General features: G+C 29.4%; 1 protein-coding gene and 1 long non-coding RNA gene across 3 annotated transcripts in view; one reads left to right on the plus strand and one right to left on the minus strand.

Annotated features, from left to right (window-relative positions):
* The window catches only part of Neto (Neuropilin and tolloid-like), a 212,425-nt gene that overhangs the window by 170,029 nt on the left and 24,839 nt on the right, over positions 1 to 17,557 (minus strand). The gene's annotated exons all lie outside the window — the stretch shown is intronic.
* Positions 9,048 to 9,940, plus strand: LOC142228103 (uncharacterized). Its single transcript, XR_012720069.1, has 2 exons — positions 9,048 to 9,223; positions 9,314 to 9,940. It is a non-coding gene; the product is annotated as an uncharacterized LOC142228103 (long non-coding RNA).

Below are 17,557 nucleotides of genomic sequence, written 5' to 3' on the forward strand. Positions count from 1 at the left end.
AATCTGAACCGCTTTCAACCAACTTTGTCATATATATCTAGAATGTTACTTCTACTCCCCGTGCACGAAAATTGGAGTAAAACTTTGGCCTCTGTGGTCATGAGTGTAAATCGAGCGAAAAATATATATGGGAGCTACATATGAAACTGAACCGATTTCAATCAAACTTGGCATGCATAGCTGGAATGTCACTTCTACACTCTGTGCAAAATTTCACATAAATCGGAGTAAAAATTTGACCTCCATTGTCATATGGTTTTAAATCGGTCGAATGAGCTATATTTGAATCTAAACCGATTTCCTCAAAATTGGACCTGCATACACTGAAAAAAAAATATTTACGTAATATTAAAGATTACGCAACCTAAGTTTTAGGATGCGCAAATTTAGGACACAAATTTTGGAAATTTGCGTCCCTCCGATAAAGTCGTATGTCTTTGAACCAAGGCAAAATTTCCTTAAAGTAAAGAAACACATTTTTGATTTAAAGAAATCGTCCTTAAATTAACTGAAATATTGAATCTTAAGATTTAAGATAAAAACGCTTCAAATATAGGCTAATACTTATTTTTTGAGGATTTTGCATCCTTGGTTTAAAGTTTTATTTGAAATTAAGGAAACATTTTATGTTTTGAATTTGTTTGTACGTGAATTGTTCTATTAATACACCGCGAAAAAAGGATGAAAATTCCATAAATGAGATCTGTATCCTAACTTTAATTCTATTGATCCTAAATTTAACGCCAGATAGGTCGCTAAAATTGTTTTTATATTAAAGAAGCCGAATCTTTGACTCGGAATCAAAAATCCTTAAGGGAAGGTCAAAATCTTTGGATCCAAGTAAACTTTTTTTTGAGTGTAGCAACAATCCCAATTCTACTCGCAAAGTTTCATGTAAATCGGAGTAAAACTTTGGACTCTGTGGTCATATGAGTGCAAGTCGATCGAATCATATATATATATATATATATATATATGGGAGCTATACCTAAATCTGAACCGATTTCAACCAACTTTCTCATGTATAGCTAGAATGTAAATTTTACTCACTTTGCAAATTTTCAAGTAAATTGGAGTAAAACGTTTGCCTCTGTGGTCACATAAATGTATATAGGTAGAGTGATATTTTGGAACTATATCTAAATCTGACCCGATTTTAACCAATTTTGTCATGTATAGCTAGAAGTATACTCCCTTTTCAAAATTTCACGTAAATCGGAGTAAGTATCTATGGTCATATGAGCGCAAACTATAGACAAAATAATAGTGTTATAAATTTGAACAGTGTAGGAGGACTTAGTTTTGTAATAACTATTAGTAAAACTTTCATAATTTGAACGAAAAATCAACTTCATCGTTGTAATTTTTGTTGACTACAATTTTTTTAGTAAAGTTTTTAAATTTTAAGTAATACCATGAACTGCGTCTCTATTAAAAATACTCATGCCCTGTTCCTGTATATCGAACGAAAGCTTTCTTTCGTATTCCAAACAAACAAAAAATTGATTTTGGTTCCTCTATTTCGAAAGACAAGTCACTTCATATTTTGTTGTCGAGTAATAAACGAACATATACAATATGTGTCAAGAAAAAAGTAAAAACATTGTTAACATATGAACTAATTCGCAGGCCAAAAATTTGAAAATACTCATTTTTGATAATGAATGTATTCTCATACAAACGAATCGAACTTTCAAAAATAGAGAAACCCAAATTCATTCGACTTCGAGTGACTGCCTTTCTTTCGAATGGGGTTTCGTTCGATATACAGGAACAGGGCATCAATTATGGGGATTAGTTTTTTGAAATTGAAGTGAATTGTTGTAAATGATATTAACAAAACTGCCGTTAAAAGTTTATTGCAAATAACAACCGATATTTGTTTCAGTGTATGATTTATCGTGTGATACATGCGTAATACAAGTAAATATAAATCTACACTTGTACTATATCAAAATCTTTATTTTTGTAAGATCATAAACTATAAATTCATTGTGTAGAAGGAACGACATTGTTCGACCACGTCCAAAACAGTTATTTTTCTGCTGGAAGTTTTGTAACATACTTGACTGTAGTACATTTTAAATTATCGCCGTGGGTTACTTCAAGCTTTAGCTTATACCCTGTTTCTGTATGTCGAACGAGAGTATTTCAAACGAAAGAAAATTGATTTGGGTTTCTCTATGTCGAAAGGCAAGTCACTTCATATTTTGTTGTCGAGTAGCAAACAAACATATGCAATAAGTGTCAAGAAAAAAGTAAAAACATTTTAAAATTTGAATGAGTTCTCAGGCCAAAAAATTGAAAATACTCATTTTTGATAATGAATGTATTCTCATACAAACGAATCGAACTTTCAAAAATACAGAAACCCAAATTGATTCGAATGCGAGTGACTTCTTTTCAGTCGACTGGGTTTTCGTTCGACATACAGAAACAGGGCATTAGTTTTTTGCGACTGGTACATTCAGCCTACATAGAAGACAAAAGCATATCTATGAGTTTCATGTCGCCTTCTGTTTGAAACCGGTCATATTGTTTCCTGTATCAAGCCATCCTAATTCGGTACGTAATTGAGCAAAGCATTCCATAGGATGTCATAAAGCTTAAACACCATACTCCATACCAATTTCTTTATCATAAGTCGTGTTTACGAACTCGAATTTGGCCATTAAAAATTTTCAAGTCACAGCCACGACAGGCTCTTTCAGATTTGGCATATTTAATGCTAAACTTGCAAACTTCCAATATTTCTGCTTTCACAACGGATGTGCATTCGACCTTGGTCTCCATAACGAATGTTTTCCAAGTTCTGTATGTCACGTACCGAGTATAGACACTGTTTCTTAAGGAAACACAATTTTGTCATGGAAACCGCATTGAACCACAGCCGTAATACGCAAGGATCCTTGGGCAATATTATGATTACAACCTTTAAAACTTGAACGACCCGATATAGCAAATTCCATTTTATACGCCAATTCAACATCTTTCATATTGATGATGTTGCAGTTCAATTAGAAAAAACAAAACGACGACAAAAAAATATAAGACAAAATCAATTGAGTAGAAACGCAAAGAAACAATGTAAACAATATAATAGTGTTGCCATATATTCCTATCTTTGAAATCTGATAATGGGCCTGTTCGAAACCGAAAATGTTTCCTATTGTGAGATCAATATCGTTGAAAATTTAATGCCCTGTTCCTGTATATCGAACGAAAGCTTCCTTTGGTAATCCAAACGAAAGAAAATTCATTTTGATTCCTCTATGTCGAAAGGCAAGTCACTTCATATGTTATTTTGTTATCGAGTACAAGCGAACATATACAATATGTGTCAAGAAAAAAGTAAAAACATTGTTAACATTTGAATGAATTCTCAGGCCAAAAATTTGAAAATACTAATTTTTGATACTCAATGTATTCTCATACAAACGAATGGAACTTTCAAGAATAGAGAAACCCAAATTCATTCGAATTCGAGTAACTGCCTTTCTTTCGACTGGGTTTTCCTTCGATATACAGGAACGGGGCATAAATATTTTAAACTTTTTTTTTTGAAAATTGCTGCATTTTTTACAAAATTAAAAAAAAAGAACATAGTAGGTATAAATAGTGTACTTTAAAGAGAACATGTTTAGCAAACATTTCCCCAAAAACTCTCAGTTTTCGAGATATCGATCGGTTCAAATTTTAATTTTATTAAATTTTTGTTGTTATTCACAAAATTTAACAAAAAAGTTGCATGATGGGTATAAATAGCGTATTTTGAAAAGAAAATGTAAAGCAAAAACTTTCCAAGAAAGCTTAGTTTTCGAGATATCGTTCGTTAAAAATTTAAATATTTTAAATTGTCTTGGAAAATTGGCAGCATTTTTTTAGAAAATTTAACAAAAGAGTGCATTTTGGGTATAAATAGCGTATTTGAAAGAGAAAATGTTTCGTAAAAATTTTGTCAAAAGAGCTTAGTTTTCGAGATATTGATCATTGAAATATTTTAATTTTTTTTTGATTGGCAGCATTTTTTACAAAATTGAACAAAAAAGCTGCATATTGGTTATAAATAGCGTATTTTAAAGAGAAAATGTTACGTAAAAATTTTGTCAAAAAAGTTTTCGAGATATCGATCGTGGAAAATTTACACATTTCAAAATTTTTTGGAAAAACGACTGCATTTTTTTTATATAAAATTTAACAAAAAGTGCATTTTGGGTATGAATAGCGTATTTTAAAGAGAAAATGTTAAGTACACTTTGCTTAAAAAAGTTTAGTTTTCGCGATATCGATCTTTAAAAATTTAAATATTTTAAACTGTCTTTGAAAATTTGCAGCATTTTTTTTAAATTTAACAACAGAGTGCATTTTGTGTATAAATAGCGCATTTTAAAGAGAAAATGTTAAGTAGCATTTTTCTTAACAGAACATAGTTTTCGAGATATCGATCTCTGCAAATTTAAATATTTTAACTTTTTGTTGAAAAATGGCAGCATTTTTTACAAAATTTAACAAAAAAGTTGCATCATGGGTATAACTAGCGTATTTTAAAAAGAAAATGTTATGTAAAAATTTTGTCAAAAAATCTTAGTTTGCGAGATATCAGTCGTTGAAAATCTAAATATTTTAAATTTATTTTAAAAAATGGCCGCACTTTTTTTTTAAATTTGACCTAAAAGTGCATATTGGGTATAAATAGCGTATTTGAAAGAGAAATTGGTTAGTAAAATTTTTTTCAAAAAAGCTTAGTTTTCGAGATATTGGTCGTTGAAAATTTTAATATTTAGAATTTTTTGGAAAAACGGCTGTATTTTTTACAAAATTTAACACAAAATTCGCATATTGGATGTAAATGGTGTAATTTAAAGAGAAAATGTGAAGTAAAATTGTTGTCAAAAAAGCTTAGTTTTCAAGATATCAATCGTTGAAAATTTAAATATTTTATAATTGCTGCATTTTTTAAAAAAAAAATTAACCAAAAAGTGCATATTGAGAATAAATAGTGCATTTGAAAGAGAAAATGTTATGTAAAATTGTTGTCCAAAAAGCTTAGTTTTCGAGATATCGATCGTTGTAAATTTAAATATTTTAAATTTTTTTGAAAAAATTGCCGCATTGTTTTTTTTTTTTTTTTTAATTTAACCAAAAAGTTCATATTGGGTATAAATGGCGTATTTGAAAGAGAAAATGTTAAGTAAAAATTTTGTCAAAAAAGCTTAGTTTTCGAGATATCGGTCATTGAAAATTTAAATATTTAAGAATATTTTGGAAAAATGGGTGCATTTTTTTTTAATTTCACCAAAAAGTGCATATTGAGTATAAATAACGTATTTTAAAGAGAAAATGTTAAGTAAAAATTTTGTTAAAAAAATTTTTTTTCAACGAGATAACGTTGAAAATTTAAATATTTTAAATTTTTTGAAAAAATGGCTCCACATATTGGGTATATATAGCGTAGAGAAAATGTTAAGAAAAATTTTGTCAAAAATTATTAGTTTTCGAGATATCGATCGTTGAAAATTTAAATATTTTAAAATTTTTTGAAAAATTTTCTGCACTTTTTTACTAAAATGTAACCAAAAAGTGCATATTGGGTATAAGTAGCGTGTTTTAAGGCCGGTATGCACCTCTAGCGAAATTTTCGGTAGCAAAAATTTATTTAAGTCTACAACAAAAAAACAGGGCTGTGTACACAAACTTTAAACCAGCTAATCGCTTTTAAAAATTGTTAATATATGTTCCAAATATTCCTCAAATAAATTGTTTATTATTTACAGACCTTTTAAAACTTTTACGCACACAATGATTGTAATAAATTAAATGTTTGCTGCCAAAATATGCTTTTGACAACCCTGTTATTTTCATTAGAGGTGCGTACCAGCTTACGAAATTGAACGCTACCGAAAATTTCGTTAGCATAAATAGCAATGCATTTCTTATGGGAATGAAATTTTTCGCTAGAGGTGCATACCGGCCTTTAAGGAGAAAATGTTAAGTAAAACTTTTGTCAAAAAAGCTTAGTTTTTGAGATATTGATCGTTTAAAATTTAGAAATTTTTTGAAAAATGGCGGCATTTTTTTTTACCAAATTTAACCAAAAAGTGCATATTGGGTATAAATAGCGTATTTTAAAGAGAAAATGTTAAGTAAAAATTTTGTCAAAAAAGCTGAGTTTTTGAGATATTGATCATTAAAAATTTAAATAATTTAGAACTTTGGAAAATTGGCTGCATTGTTTAGAAAATTTAACAAAAAAGGAACGTATTGGATAAAAATAGTGTATTTTAAAGAGAAAATGTGAAGTAAAATTGTTGTCAAAAAAGCTTAGTTTTCGAGATATCGATCATTGAAAATTTAAATATTTTAAAAAAATTGACTGCATTTTTTTACAAAATTTAACCAAAAAGTGCATTTTGGTGTATTATTAAGAGAAAATGTTATGTAACATTTTTAAATAACATTTTTCTAAAAAAGCTTAGTTTTCGAGATATCGATCGTTGAAAATTTAAAAATGTCAAAATTTTTTGAAAAAAATGGCTGCATTTTTTTTACAAAATTTAACCAAAAAGTGCATATTGGCGTATTTTTAAGAGAACATGTTGTGTAACATTTTTCTCAAAAAAGCTTAATTTTCGAAATATCGATCGTTGAAAGTTTACATATTTTAGAATTTTTGGAAAAATGGCTGCATTTATTAGTAAATTTATCAAAAAAGTTGCATGTTGGATATAAATAGTGTATATTAAAGAGAAAATTAAAATAAGTAAGATTTTTCTCAAAATAGTTTAGTTTTTGAGATATCTATCGTTGAAAATTTCAATTTTTTGAAAAAATGGCTGCATTTTTTAACAAAACGTAACCAAAAAGAGCATATTGTGTATAAGTAGCGTATTTTAAAGAGAAAATGTTAAGTAAAAATTTGGTCAAAAAGCTTAGTTTTCGCGATACCGATTGTTGAAAATTTAAATATTTTAGAATTTTTGGAAGAATGGCTGCATTTTTTACAAAATTTAACAAAAAAGTTGCATATTGGATATAAATAGTGTATTTTAAAGAGAAAATGTTAAGTAACATTTTGCTCAAAAATGCTTAGTTTTCGAGATATGCATCGTTGAAAATTTAAATATTTTACAATATTTAATCAAAAATTGCATATTGCTATAAATAGCGTATTGTAAAGAGAAAATTTCAAGTAAAAATGTTGTCAGAAAAGCTTAGTTTTCGAGATATTTTTTGAGAAATGGCTGCATTTTTGTTTGTTTCTAATTTAACAAAAATTCATAGTGGGTATAAATAGGGTATTTTAAAGAGAAAACGGTTAGTAACAATTTGGTTAAAAAGTTTAGTTTTCGATATATCGTTCGTTGAAAATTTAAATATTTTAAAATTTTTTGGAAAAATGGCTGGAGTTTTTAAAAAATTTAACAAAAAAATGCATATTGGGTATAACTAACATAGTGTATTTTAAGGAGAAAACGTGAGTAACAATTTCGACAAAAATGCTTAATTTTTGGGGAGATCGATCGTTGAAAATTTAAATATTTGGACATTTTTTGGAAAAATAGCTTTTTTGAATAAATTGGTACTTAACATATTGTTTTTAAAAGACACTTTTTAGATCCAATATACATTGTTTTGTTAAAATTTGTAAAAAATGCAGCCATTTGAGTAAACAATTTTACAATATGTAAATGTTCAGCTATCGATTTTTCGAAAACTAAACTTTTTTGGCAAAAAAATTGTTTTACATCTTCTATTTAAAATACACTATTTATACTAATATGCTCTGTTTTTTAATTTAGTATAAATGCAGCCATTTGTCCAAAACATTTTAAAATATTAAACTTTTCAACGATCGATATTTCGAAAACTAAGTTTTTTGACAAAATTGTCACTGAACATTTTCTGTTTAAAATACACTATTTTTACCCAATATGTTTTTAAATTTTAAAAATGCATTTTTTCAAAACATGTTAAAATATTTAACGATCTAAATTCTATTTTGACGTTCAATCATAATTTTGGTATAACTTTGTTATTGTTATTTTTCGACGCAAACTGCAAGACGATTGAAACATTTGACAAAACTAATTTTTAATACTACATTGTCTTTTGCAGAAGTTCGTTAAAATGCCAAAATAATAGGTTTGTTTTCTTTTACTAAAGGCCGGTATGCACCTCTAGCGAAATTTTCGGTAGCAAAAACTTATTTAAGTCTACAACAAAAGAACAGGGATGTGTACACAAATTTTAAACAAGCTAATCGCTTTTAAAAATTGTTAATATATGTTCCAAATATTCCTCAAATAAATTGCTTATTATTTACAGACCATTTAAAACTTTTACGCACACAGTAATTGTAATAAATTAAATGTTTGCTGCCAAAATATGCTTTTGAAAACCCTGTTATTTCCATTAGAGGTGCGTACCAGCTTATGAAATTGAACGCTACCGAAAATTTCGTTAGCATAAATAGCAATGCATTTCTTATGGGAATGAAATTTTTCGCTAGAGGTGCATACCGGCCTTAATGGATAAGAAAGCCTTAGCTTGCGGTATGGAGTATAACAGAGTATTATTTTAAAGTAAAGCCTAGTACTACGATCACGTTTTCGTACAGAAACCCGTTACACTCCAGGTTTTTTCGAACAGATTATTATTTAACGCTGATATTTTCGCACCGAAATATAGGGTGGCATATTATTTCGCTGAAATATATTAATAACTCTGTGTTTGGGACCCCATTCACTGTGATAAATGCTGATATTCGTTTTTCACAGAAACGAACATAGTAACAGCATAACGACGAAAATTGTGATTTTCAACTCGTAAACCAAACATAGTACCGTCCTTTTTCTGGAGATGACCACGATTCGTTACACAAAATTATATTAAAATTTGTTAGTTTCGGTGGAATATTCAGACCCTATCTCAAAATTGTTTAAAAAAGGCCAGGTAATGTTATGGAAAACAGACCTATTATCGTCATTGAATGTTACGATGTTACGCTTTATTGTAAACGATTTTGTTTAGGTGCTATGCAAGGGAGTGCAATCATCAGCTGTACAAAGATCTTATTTTGGCTCGGAAAAATAAATTCTAACGCCAAACAAACGAATGCAAATATTTCAAGCAATACAGCATGAAAAAAGCAAATCAAACAAGGCATTTGAATTATTTAAAGAATTGGAAAGGAGATTGTAATCAATATCTGCCTTTGATTTGGGTAACATCTATCTTCTAATTCATTTAATTTTCTTTGATTAGTGATTGTACTATAAAGTCTTCAATAAAAATTTTTTAATTTAATTCGTAGGATGACGAATGACAAGTTGTGGAGGAAATCAAGGCTATATTCGACGGAAATTGTGCTTAGGCGGAAATTCGTTGTTCCAAATATGAATGAGTTATCTTTATAGGGCCAATTATTCAACTTCGGGTGATCGAACTTAATGTCCACTTTTGAATTTTCGCAATTCTGCTGTGCAACGAAACAGGCGTGGTCTTCTCACTTATTTATATCAACGTTTACAGCGAATTGATGCAATGCGTTGGGAACTTGGACCAGAGGTCTCATTTTTCAAGAAATATTAATCGTTCGCTTCGTATATGCGGTCATTTGGGGATGGTCGGGGTATTGATTTGACTGGTGTTTTAAGACCCCCAAATCATTGTACATAGAAGTACATTGCGTCGAAGAGTTTGGAAAATTTGAACTGGAAGTGATATATTTAAAAAGGAATCTTAGCTCGTTTCTCCGAAAAGCGAATATCAGCAAGTATCATCGAGAAGAGAGTCCTAAACATATTTGTGCGAAATAATATGACTGCCTATTTTTTTCGTGCAATTACTTTTAAATAAATATAAACTTCTTGAATTGTTGCTCTACATAATTCCCCATCAACTAATAATAACATTTACATAGAAAAAATTTTCACCAAAATATTTCCAATTATAATTCTAATTGAATTTTCAAAAATATTCAATTAAAAATTTAATTGATTCAACAAATTTCTTAATTAAAACAAAAATCAATCACAAGAATAAATAATCAATAAATAAAACAATCAATTTTTTAATTGGATCAATTAATTTTTTAATTGACTGTGGTGATTGATACTATCATTTCTGTGATTGAAGACATAGCTCCCATATATATCATTAGACCGATTTACACTCATATGAGCACAGAGGCCACAGTTTTACACCGATTTACTTGAAATTTTGCAAAGGGATCAAAAGTGTCGTTCAAGCTATACGTGCCAAAGCTGCTTGAAGTCGGTTCAGATTTAGATATAGCTCCCATAGACTCATATGACCACAGAGGCCTAAGTTTTACTCCGATTTACTTGAAATTTTGCACAGGGAGTAGAACTGACAGTCTAGCTATACATACCAATGTTGGTTGAAATCGGTTCAGATGTAGATTTTACATACAGGCCAAAGTGTTACTCCGACTTATTTTAAATTTTGGACAGGGAGTAGATGAAATGAAAGTAGATGTTGTTTGAATTTGGTTCAGATTCAGATATAGCTCCCATATATGTCTTTCGCCTGATTTAGACTCATATGGCCATAGAAGCCATAGTTTTACTTCGATTTACATGATATTTTGCACAGGGAGTAGAAGTGGCAATCTAGCTATACATTCCAAAGTTGATTGAAATCGGTTCAGATGTAGGTATAGCATCCATATATGTATATCAGACCGATTTACACTCATATGACAACAGAGGCCCAAGTTTTACTCCGATTTACTTGAAATTTTGCACAGGGAGTAGAACTGACAATCCAACTATACATACCAATGTTGGTTGTAATCGGTTCAGATGTAGATTTTACATAAAGGCCAAAGAGTTACTCCGACTTATTTAAAATTTTGGACAGGGAGTAGATGAAATGAACGTAGATGTTGTTTGAAATCGGTTCAGATATAGCTCTCATATATATCTTTCGCCCGATTTAGATTCTTGTGACCACTCCGAAAACTTTTAATCGCAGGGAATGGGAGTGCACAGGGAGTGCAATTAAAATTTTAGTAATGTGTGCCATATTTGGTAAAAATCTGTTCAGATATAAATATAGACCCCATATATATATTTTCTCGACGGGGTAAATATGGCTAGGATACCCACATTTTACCCCCGAGATTTTAAACCAATTGAATAGATATTTTACATGGAGACTAAATTTAACATTCTATTTAAGTGAGCCGAATTCGATCCAAAGCAGCTCAGACGTGGACAAAGTCCCAATATATATGGTCTTCCGATTTGGGCAAATAAAACCAGAATACCCAGATTTTTGTCGTAAAATTTGTAAACATTACTAAAATTTGCCTGTAGTTCTATTCAATAGTATATTTATTTTCTTCTTCTTCAATATTAAACTACTCATCTGGGTTTCATACCATACTGGAGTTCGAAGGCGATCAGAAATTAAAACCTTGACGCCGTAACGGAACAAATTTTCATCTACATTTATGGCAACCCTGGCAAAATAATAATAAATTTAAATTTAAAAAATATAATACAAGGTGAATGAATTGTTTGATATTAAATAGCTAAAAATGTTGTGGAAAAGTGGAGGTTTCAAAAAAACCCAAAAACGAATTTTTTTTGTAAATGTACCGAAAATATCACCGTCCCTGAAATATGCGGAAGGTAACAGAAAATTTCAGGGACAGTCCCCAAAACATCGAAATGTACCCAATGTATGCGATATATTGAAAAAATGTACCGAAAACATGCGCAAGGCATACATATATATATATATATATATATATATATATATACTTTATGGGGTCTTAGAGCAATATTTCGATGTGTTACAAACGGAATGACAATGTTAATATACCCACCATCCTATGGTGGAGGGTATAAAAAGAGTGAAAAGCAAAAACAACAAAACAACTTTATTTTCGTTACTTCAAAGGAAATTTATCCAAAGTTTTCCACCTTCAAATTCTTCTTACATATTAGTGCCCCTGTTTTTCTTCGGACCACGGCAATAGACCCAAAATTTACCGCTATTATCCCCTAACTGACTGTGGAATCAATATGTCCAATGCAAATATATAATTTGAGGGAATCTGCACTTGTCTTGGCCGACATTTCACAAAAAAATCGATTTCTGAAGGGGTGGCATTCAGACTACAATACCCTGTAGTATTATAAGTCTAACTATTGTTGTGCACAGTACAGAATCACAGCTATTTTCTTAAAGATGTATAGAGCTCAGAGTTCGTGGTATTTCAAGCACTCAATGAAAGAAGTGGGTTTAAGTGTGAGAGGAATTGAAGTAAATCAATAGTTATGTCTTGCCACCGTGGTGCAATGGTTAGCATGCCCGCATTGCATACACAAGGTCGTGGGTTCGATTCCTGCTACGACCGAACACCAAAAAGTTTTTCAGCGGTGGATTATCCCACCTCAGTAATGCAGGTGACATTTCTGAGGGTTTCAAAGCTTCTCTAAGTGGTTTCACTGGAATGTGGAACGCCGTTCGGACTCGGCTATAAAAAGGAGGTCCCTTGTCATTGAGCTTAACATGGAATCGGGCAGCACTCAGTGATAAGAGAGAAGTTCACCACTGTGGTATCACAATGGACTGAATAGTCTAAGTGAGCCTGATACATCGGGCTACCACATAACCTAACCTATGTCTTGCAACAATTACCCATAAATAGTTCTCCTAAGAGTACTCCTAGTCGTCCGTAGTCTCATACAAAAAGTGTATCTGTGAATTTTTCGCTAACTAATGATGTCGCATTACTTACATGTGTCACTATTTTTGCGCTTTGTTTTTGTAATGAGAGCTAAACACTATGTATTACACAATTACAATTTAAAGATAATAGAACTCATCCTTCCAGAGTGCCTTCGTTCATATGCCTTGGAATGTTTGCTTGCCCTGGATTGACTAAAATTCGTCTCTTCGTTGAGAGTTTGCCTATGAGTCCATCTATTTGCAATTGACTAGGGAACATGTCTTTGAAATCGAATTAACATTATTGACTCATCTTTGGATTAAATTGAGAACTAATTAAGGTTTCAATTTAAATGTCTAGTTCATGCAATCAACAATTGTCTCATCTACAACCCAGCACCATTTAACATAAAATACCACCAATGAAAAACAATTCGAATTAACCAGCGATTAAACATGTGATTAGAAAGGCTTTTGTAGATTGATATCTGGCATTTTCTTTTCAATAACGTAATGATACCAATTTCTTAGTCTTTATGTCTAATAAAAAAAAATATATATAATAATTTTTCGTCCAAATTAGTGTATAATAACTAACCAGTTCGCCTTGCTGTCCGGCTAACATACCCAGCAAAAAAAGCCTCGCCAAAAAAGTAATGAAAATGTTCTTTTTGAATCCGGAAGTGGTGCAAAAATTTGCACAGAAGCGATGAATTTAACATGGGCTTGTCATAGGACGGAAGTCCTTCATTTCAACAGCCGGTGCACTGAATTTGCATCACTTCTTTAGGTGTGATCCGATTCAATGTTTTGGATGTAAATTAAAAAAATTATGTGATATTTTGTCAAATAAATAATATTTATAATTTTATATATATATATATATATATATATATATATATATATATATATATATATATATATATATATATATATATATATATATATATATATATATATATATATATATATATATATATATATATATATATATATATATATATATATATATATATATATATATATATATATATATATATATATATATATATATATATATATATATATATATATATATATATATATATTTTTTTTTTTTTTTTTTTTTTGATTTTAACGCTTGTCTGAAAGGTTTTGCCACAAATATTTTCAAAAATTCATAATTTTTTCAGATTGGATTTAGCGTTTTTTGACAAAATTTAAATAATTTGTACCATTTTATGAATTCCTAAACTGTTTTTAACCAATTTGAAACAAAAAAGGTAAAATTACCCATTAAAAATATGAAAAAAGCATGTTATAAAAATTTAATGAAAAGAACTTCCTGTGTAGTTAAAATAAAGAACATCATTTGGAGTACATCTTCTAGAAGTGCTTTTAAAGTTGTACCTTTGGAAGAAATTCCAATTTTTTTTGCTGGGTAATAATAAAACAATATTTTCTATATTGAAATGATAATCAATGACATTCTTTTAATAATCCTGGAGATTGGTATAGACAAAGTAGATTGAAGAATAAAACGTTAGATATGAACTATGAATATAAATGACAAGTGATTGAAAAAATATGAAATGTACGTAAATCTTAATTGACATGACAGTGCGAGAGGGAGTTTATGGTTTACGCTGTGTCAATGCTTGACATGTAATCTTTCAATATATGCCACATATATGTATTATTAAGACGACTTTATGTAACCCACAACTAAATGGACACTTTCTTCTTTTTTAATGAAATCTCATATTCTTACATCTCATTCATATACTTTTCCGCAAAAAAACCATCCATTTATAGTAATCAGTTTTTTTTTTTTGTTTTTCAAGGAGAATAGCTTCGAATGAGATTGCGATGAAAAATCCCAAAGCAACTTTAAGACAAATCTTGGTAAGAGTGAAGTGTGTGTTCTCATCCGTAAACCGATTACGATTTTGGTAATATGTGTCTAAGAGCCAAGACACACACACACACACATTCCATATATGTATAGACATACACACACGCTCACGTTCTTCATAAATCGTTGTTCCATCTTCAGCAATAATACTCAAGGTAAAGTGTTTTGCTATCCTCCTCCGTTTGGCGTATCTCCGTTGGCAATGCTACAGCATCAGTACACTTAGCCCAGTTTTGCCTTTTACATTTAAGCTTTCGCAAGGCAAAGCTGAAATCGGAATGTTTTTCAAATGTAATGTCTGCTTTTTGCTGTTTCGCACAATATTCACAGCTCCCGCTGTTCCCGCTCCGGAATGAAAAACTAAGAAACTCTCTTCTGGAAACTAAGCAAAAAATGCATCATCATAAATTTATGTAACAACATTCTCATGAATCGGTAAAAGTACACTAAACAATCTTTTTGTAGTCATCTGCCTCCCTTGTTCCTTGCCATGGTCTACATACACATGGAAAATTGTCTGGTTGTTGAGCGCAAATTGGATTTTCTTATGCATTTCGCAGATAAAATATTAATCAAATATACTCGTAGTACGCAATATAGGGCATAAATGTAAAATTGGACTGTGATAAAAGGCTTCTAAAAAACGTTCTAAGCCATTCTATATTGAAAACTTTTTAAACCATATTTTTTTTGGTATTGCTCGGACGAAAAACATGGTTTTTCATATGTTGCGGTGTAAAAATTATATGTTTGGCACTCAAATTTTTAGCACATTATTTTTAAGTGCAAGCATATAATATTCATAAATTAAAATAACATGTTTCCGATATGTGTGTCAATATCTTGAAAACATTATGTTTGGCACATCATATTTTCCTAAATATATTATATCTGGTGCAAACATATATTAATTTTGTATTTTCGTATAAACATATATATGTTTGAAATGTCAGATAGTGCAAGAGACAATAGAGAAAAAAAGATAAATATGGCGACGGTGACAGATAACGTAAGACATCAATGTAACACGTGAGTCTAAAGGTTCTTAACTTAACCTTGTTTATTATGGCTTTATTTAGGATATTTTTATTAAAAAAGGTTTAACATGGATTTTTTTGAAGACAACGTTTGCTTGAAGCTTTGGTGAAAGAAGTGTCAAAAAAGGATACTCGAAATTTGTTCCAAAAACGGGTTTTGCTGAATTGCTAAGAGCTTTGATCAGAGATGGTCCGAGAAACAATATTTAGGGATTTATATTGTCAAAAAGTTGTAAACGTTGAAAAAATCATATACCTGTATAATGTAATGTAATTTTGTAAAAATTGTATTTCTATAGAAACTTTTGTCAAAATTTTATTTCTATAGAACATTTTGTCAAAATATTACTTCTGTAGAAAATTTTGTCAAGATTTTATTTGTATAGAAAAGTTTGTCAAAATTTTGTTTTGATAGCAATTTTTTCAAAATTTTATTTCTATAAAAAAATTGTCAAAATTTTATTTCTATAAAAAAATTTTCAACATTTTATTTCTGTAGAAAATTTTGCCAAAATTTTATTTTGATAGAGAATTTTGTCAAAATTTTATTTTTATAGAAAATTTTGTCAAAATTTTATTTCGATAGAAAATTTTCTATAAAAATAAAATTTTGTCAAAATTTTATTTCTATAGAAAATTTTGTCAAAGTTTTATTTCAATAGAAAATTTTGTCAAAATTTTATTTTAATAGAAAATTTAGTCACAATTTTATTTATGTAAAAAAATTGTCAACATTTTATTTCTATAGAAAATTTTGCCAAAATTTTATTTTGATGGAGAATTTTGTCAAAATGTTATTTTTATAGAAAATTTTGTCGAAATTTTATTTATATAGACAATTTTGTCAAAATGTTATTCCTACAGAAAATTTTGTCAAAATTTTATTTCGATAGAAAATTTTGTCAAAATCTTATTCCTACAGAAAATTTTGTCAAAATATTATTTCTAAAATTTTTACAACATATTCGTCAAAATTTTATTTCTATAGAATTTTTTGTTAAAATTTTATTTCGATAGATTTTTTTGTGAAAACTTCATTTCTATAGAAAATTTTGTCAAAATTTTATTTCAATAGAAAAATCTGTTAAAACTTTATTTATATAGAAAATTTTGTCAAAATTTTATTTCTATATATATAGAAAATTTTGTCAAAATTGTATTTATATAGAACATTTTGTCAAAATTGTATTTATATAGAAAATTTTGTCAAAATGTTAGGTTAGGTTAGGTTAGGTGGCAGCCCGATGTATCAGGCTCACTTAGACTATTACTTCCATTGTGATACCACATTGGTGAACTTCTCTCTTATCACTGAGTGCGCGATTCCATGTTAAGCTCAATGACAAGGGACCTCCTTTTTATAGCCGAGTCCGAACGGCGTTCCACATTGCAGTGGAACCACTAAGAGAAGCTTTGAAACCCTCAGAAATGTCACCAGCATTACTGAGGTGGGATAACCCACCGCTGAAAAACTTTTTGGTGTTCGAATCGAACCCACGACCTTGTGTATGCTAACCATTGCACCACGGTGTCAAAATGTTACTCCTACAGAAAATTTTGTCAACATTTTATTTCGATAAAAAATTTTGTCAAAATCTTATTCCTACAAAAAATTTTGTCAAAATATTATTTCTAAAATTTTTACAACGAATGTCGTCAACAAGAAATTTTTGTCAAAATTTTATTTTTTTTGAAAATTTCATTTTTTGTAGGAAGTTTTGCCAAAACTTTATTTTTTATAGAAAATATTGTAAAAATTTTATTCCTATAGAAAATTTTGTCTAAATATTATTTCTATAGAAAATTTTGTCAAAATTTTATTTTGATAGAAAATTTTGTCAAAATCTTATTTCTATTTTTTTGCATACGTTTTGTTTTGTTATTGTTGGTTTTTTTCCTTTAATCATTGTTGTTGTTTTTG

The sequence above is a fragment of the Haematobia irritans genome, chromosome 3 (assembly GCF_050003625.1).
Source record: "Haematobia irritans isolate KBUSLIRL chromosome 3, ASM5000362v1, whole genome shotgun sequence".
Classification (NCBI taxonomy): Eukaryota; Metazoa; Arthropoda; class Insecta; order Diptera; family Muscidae; genus Haematobia; species Haematobia irritans.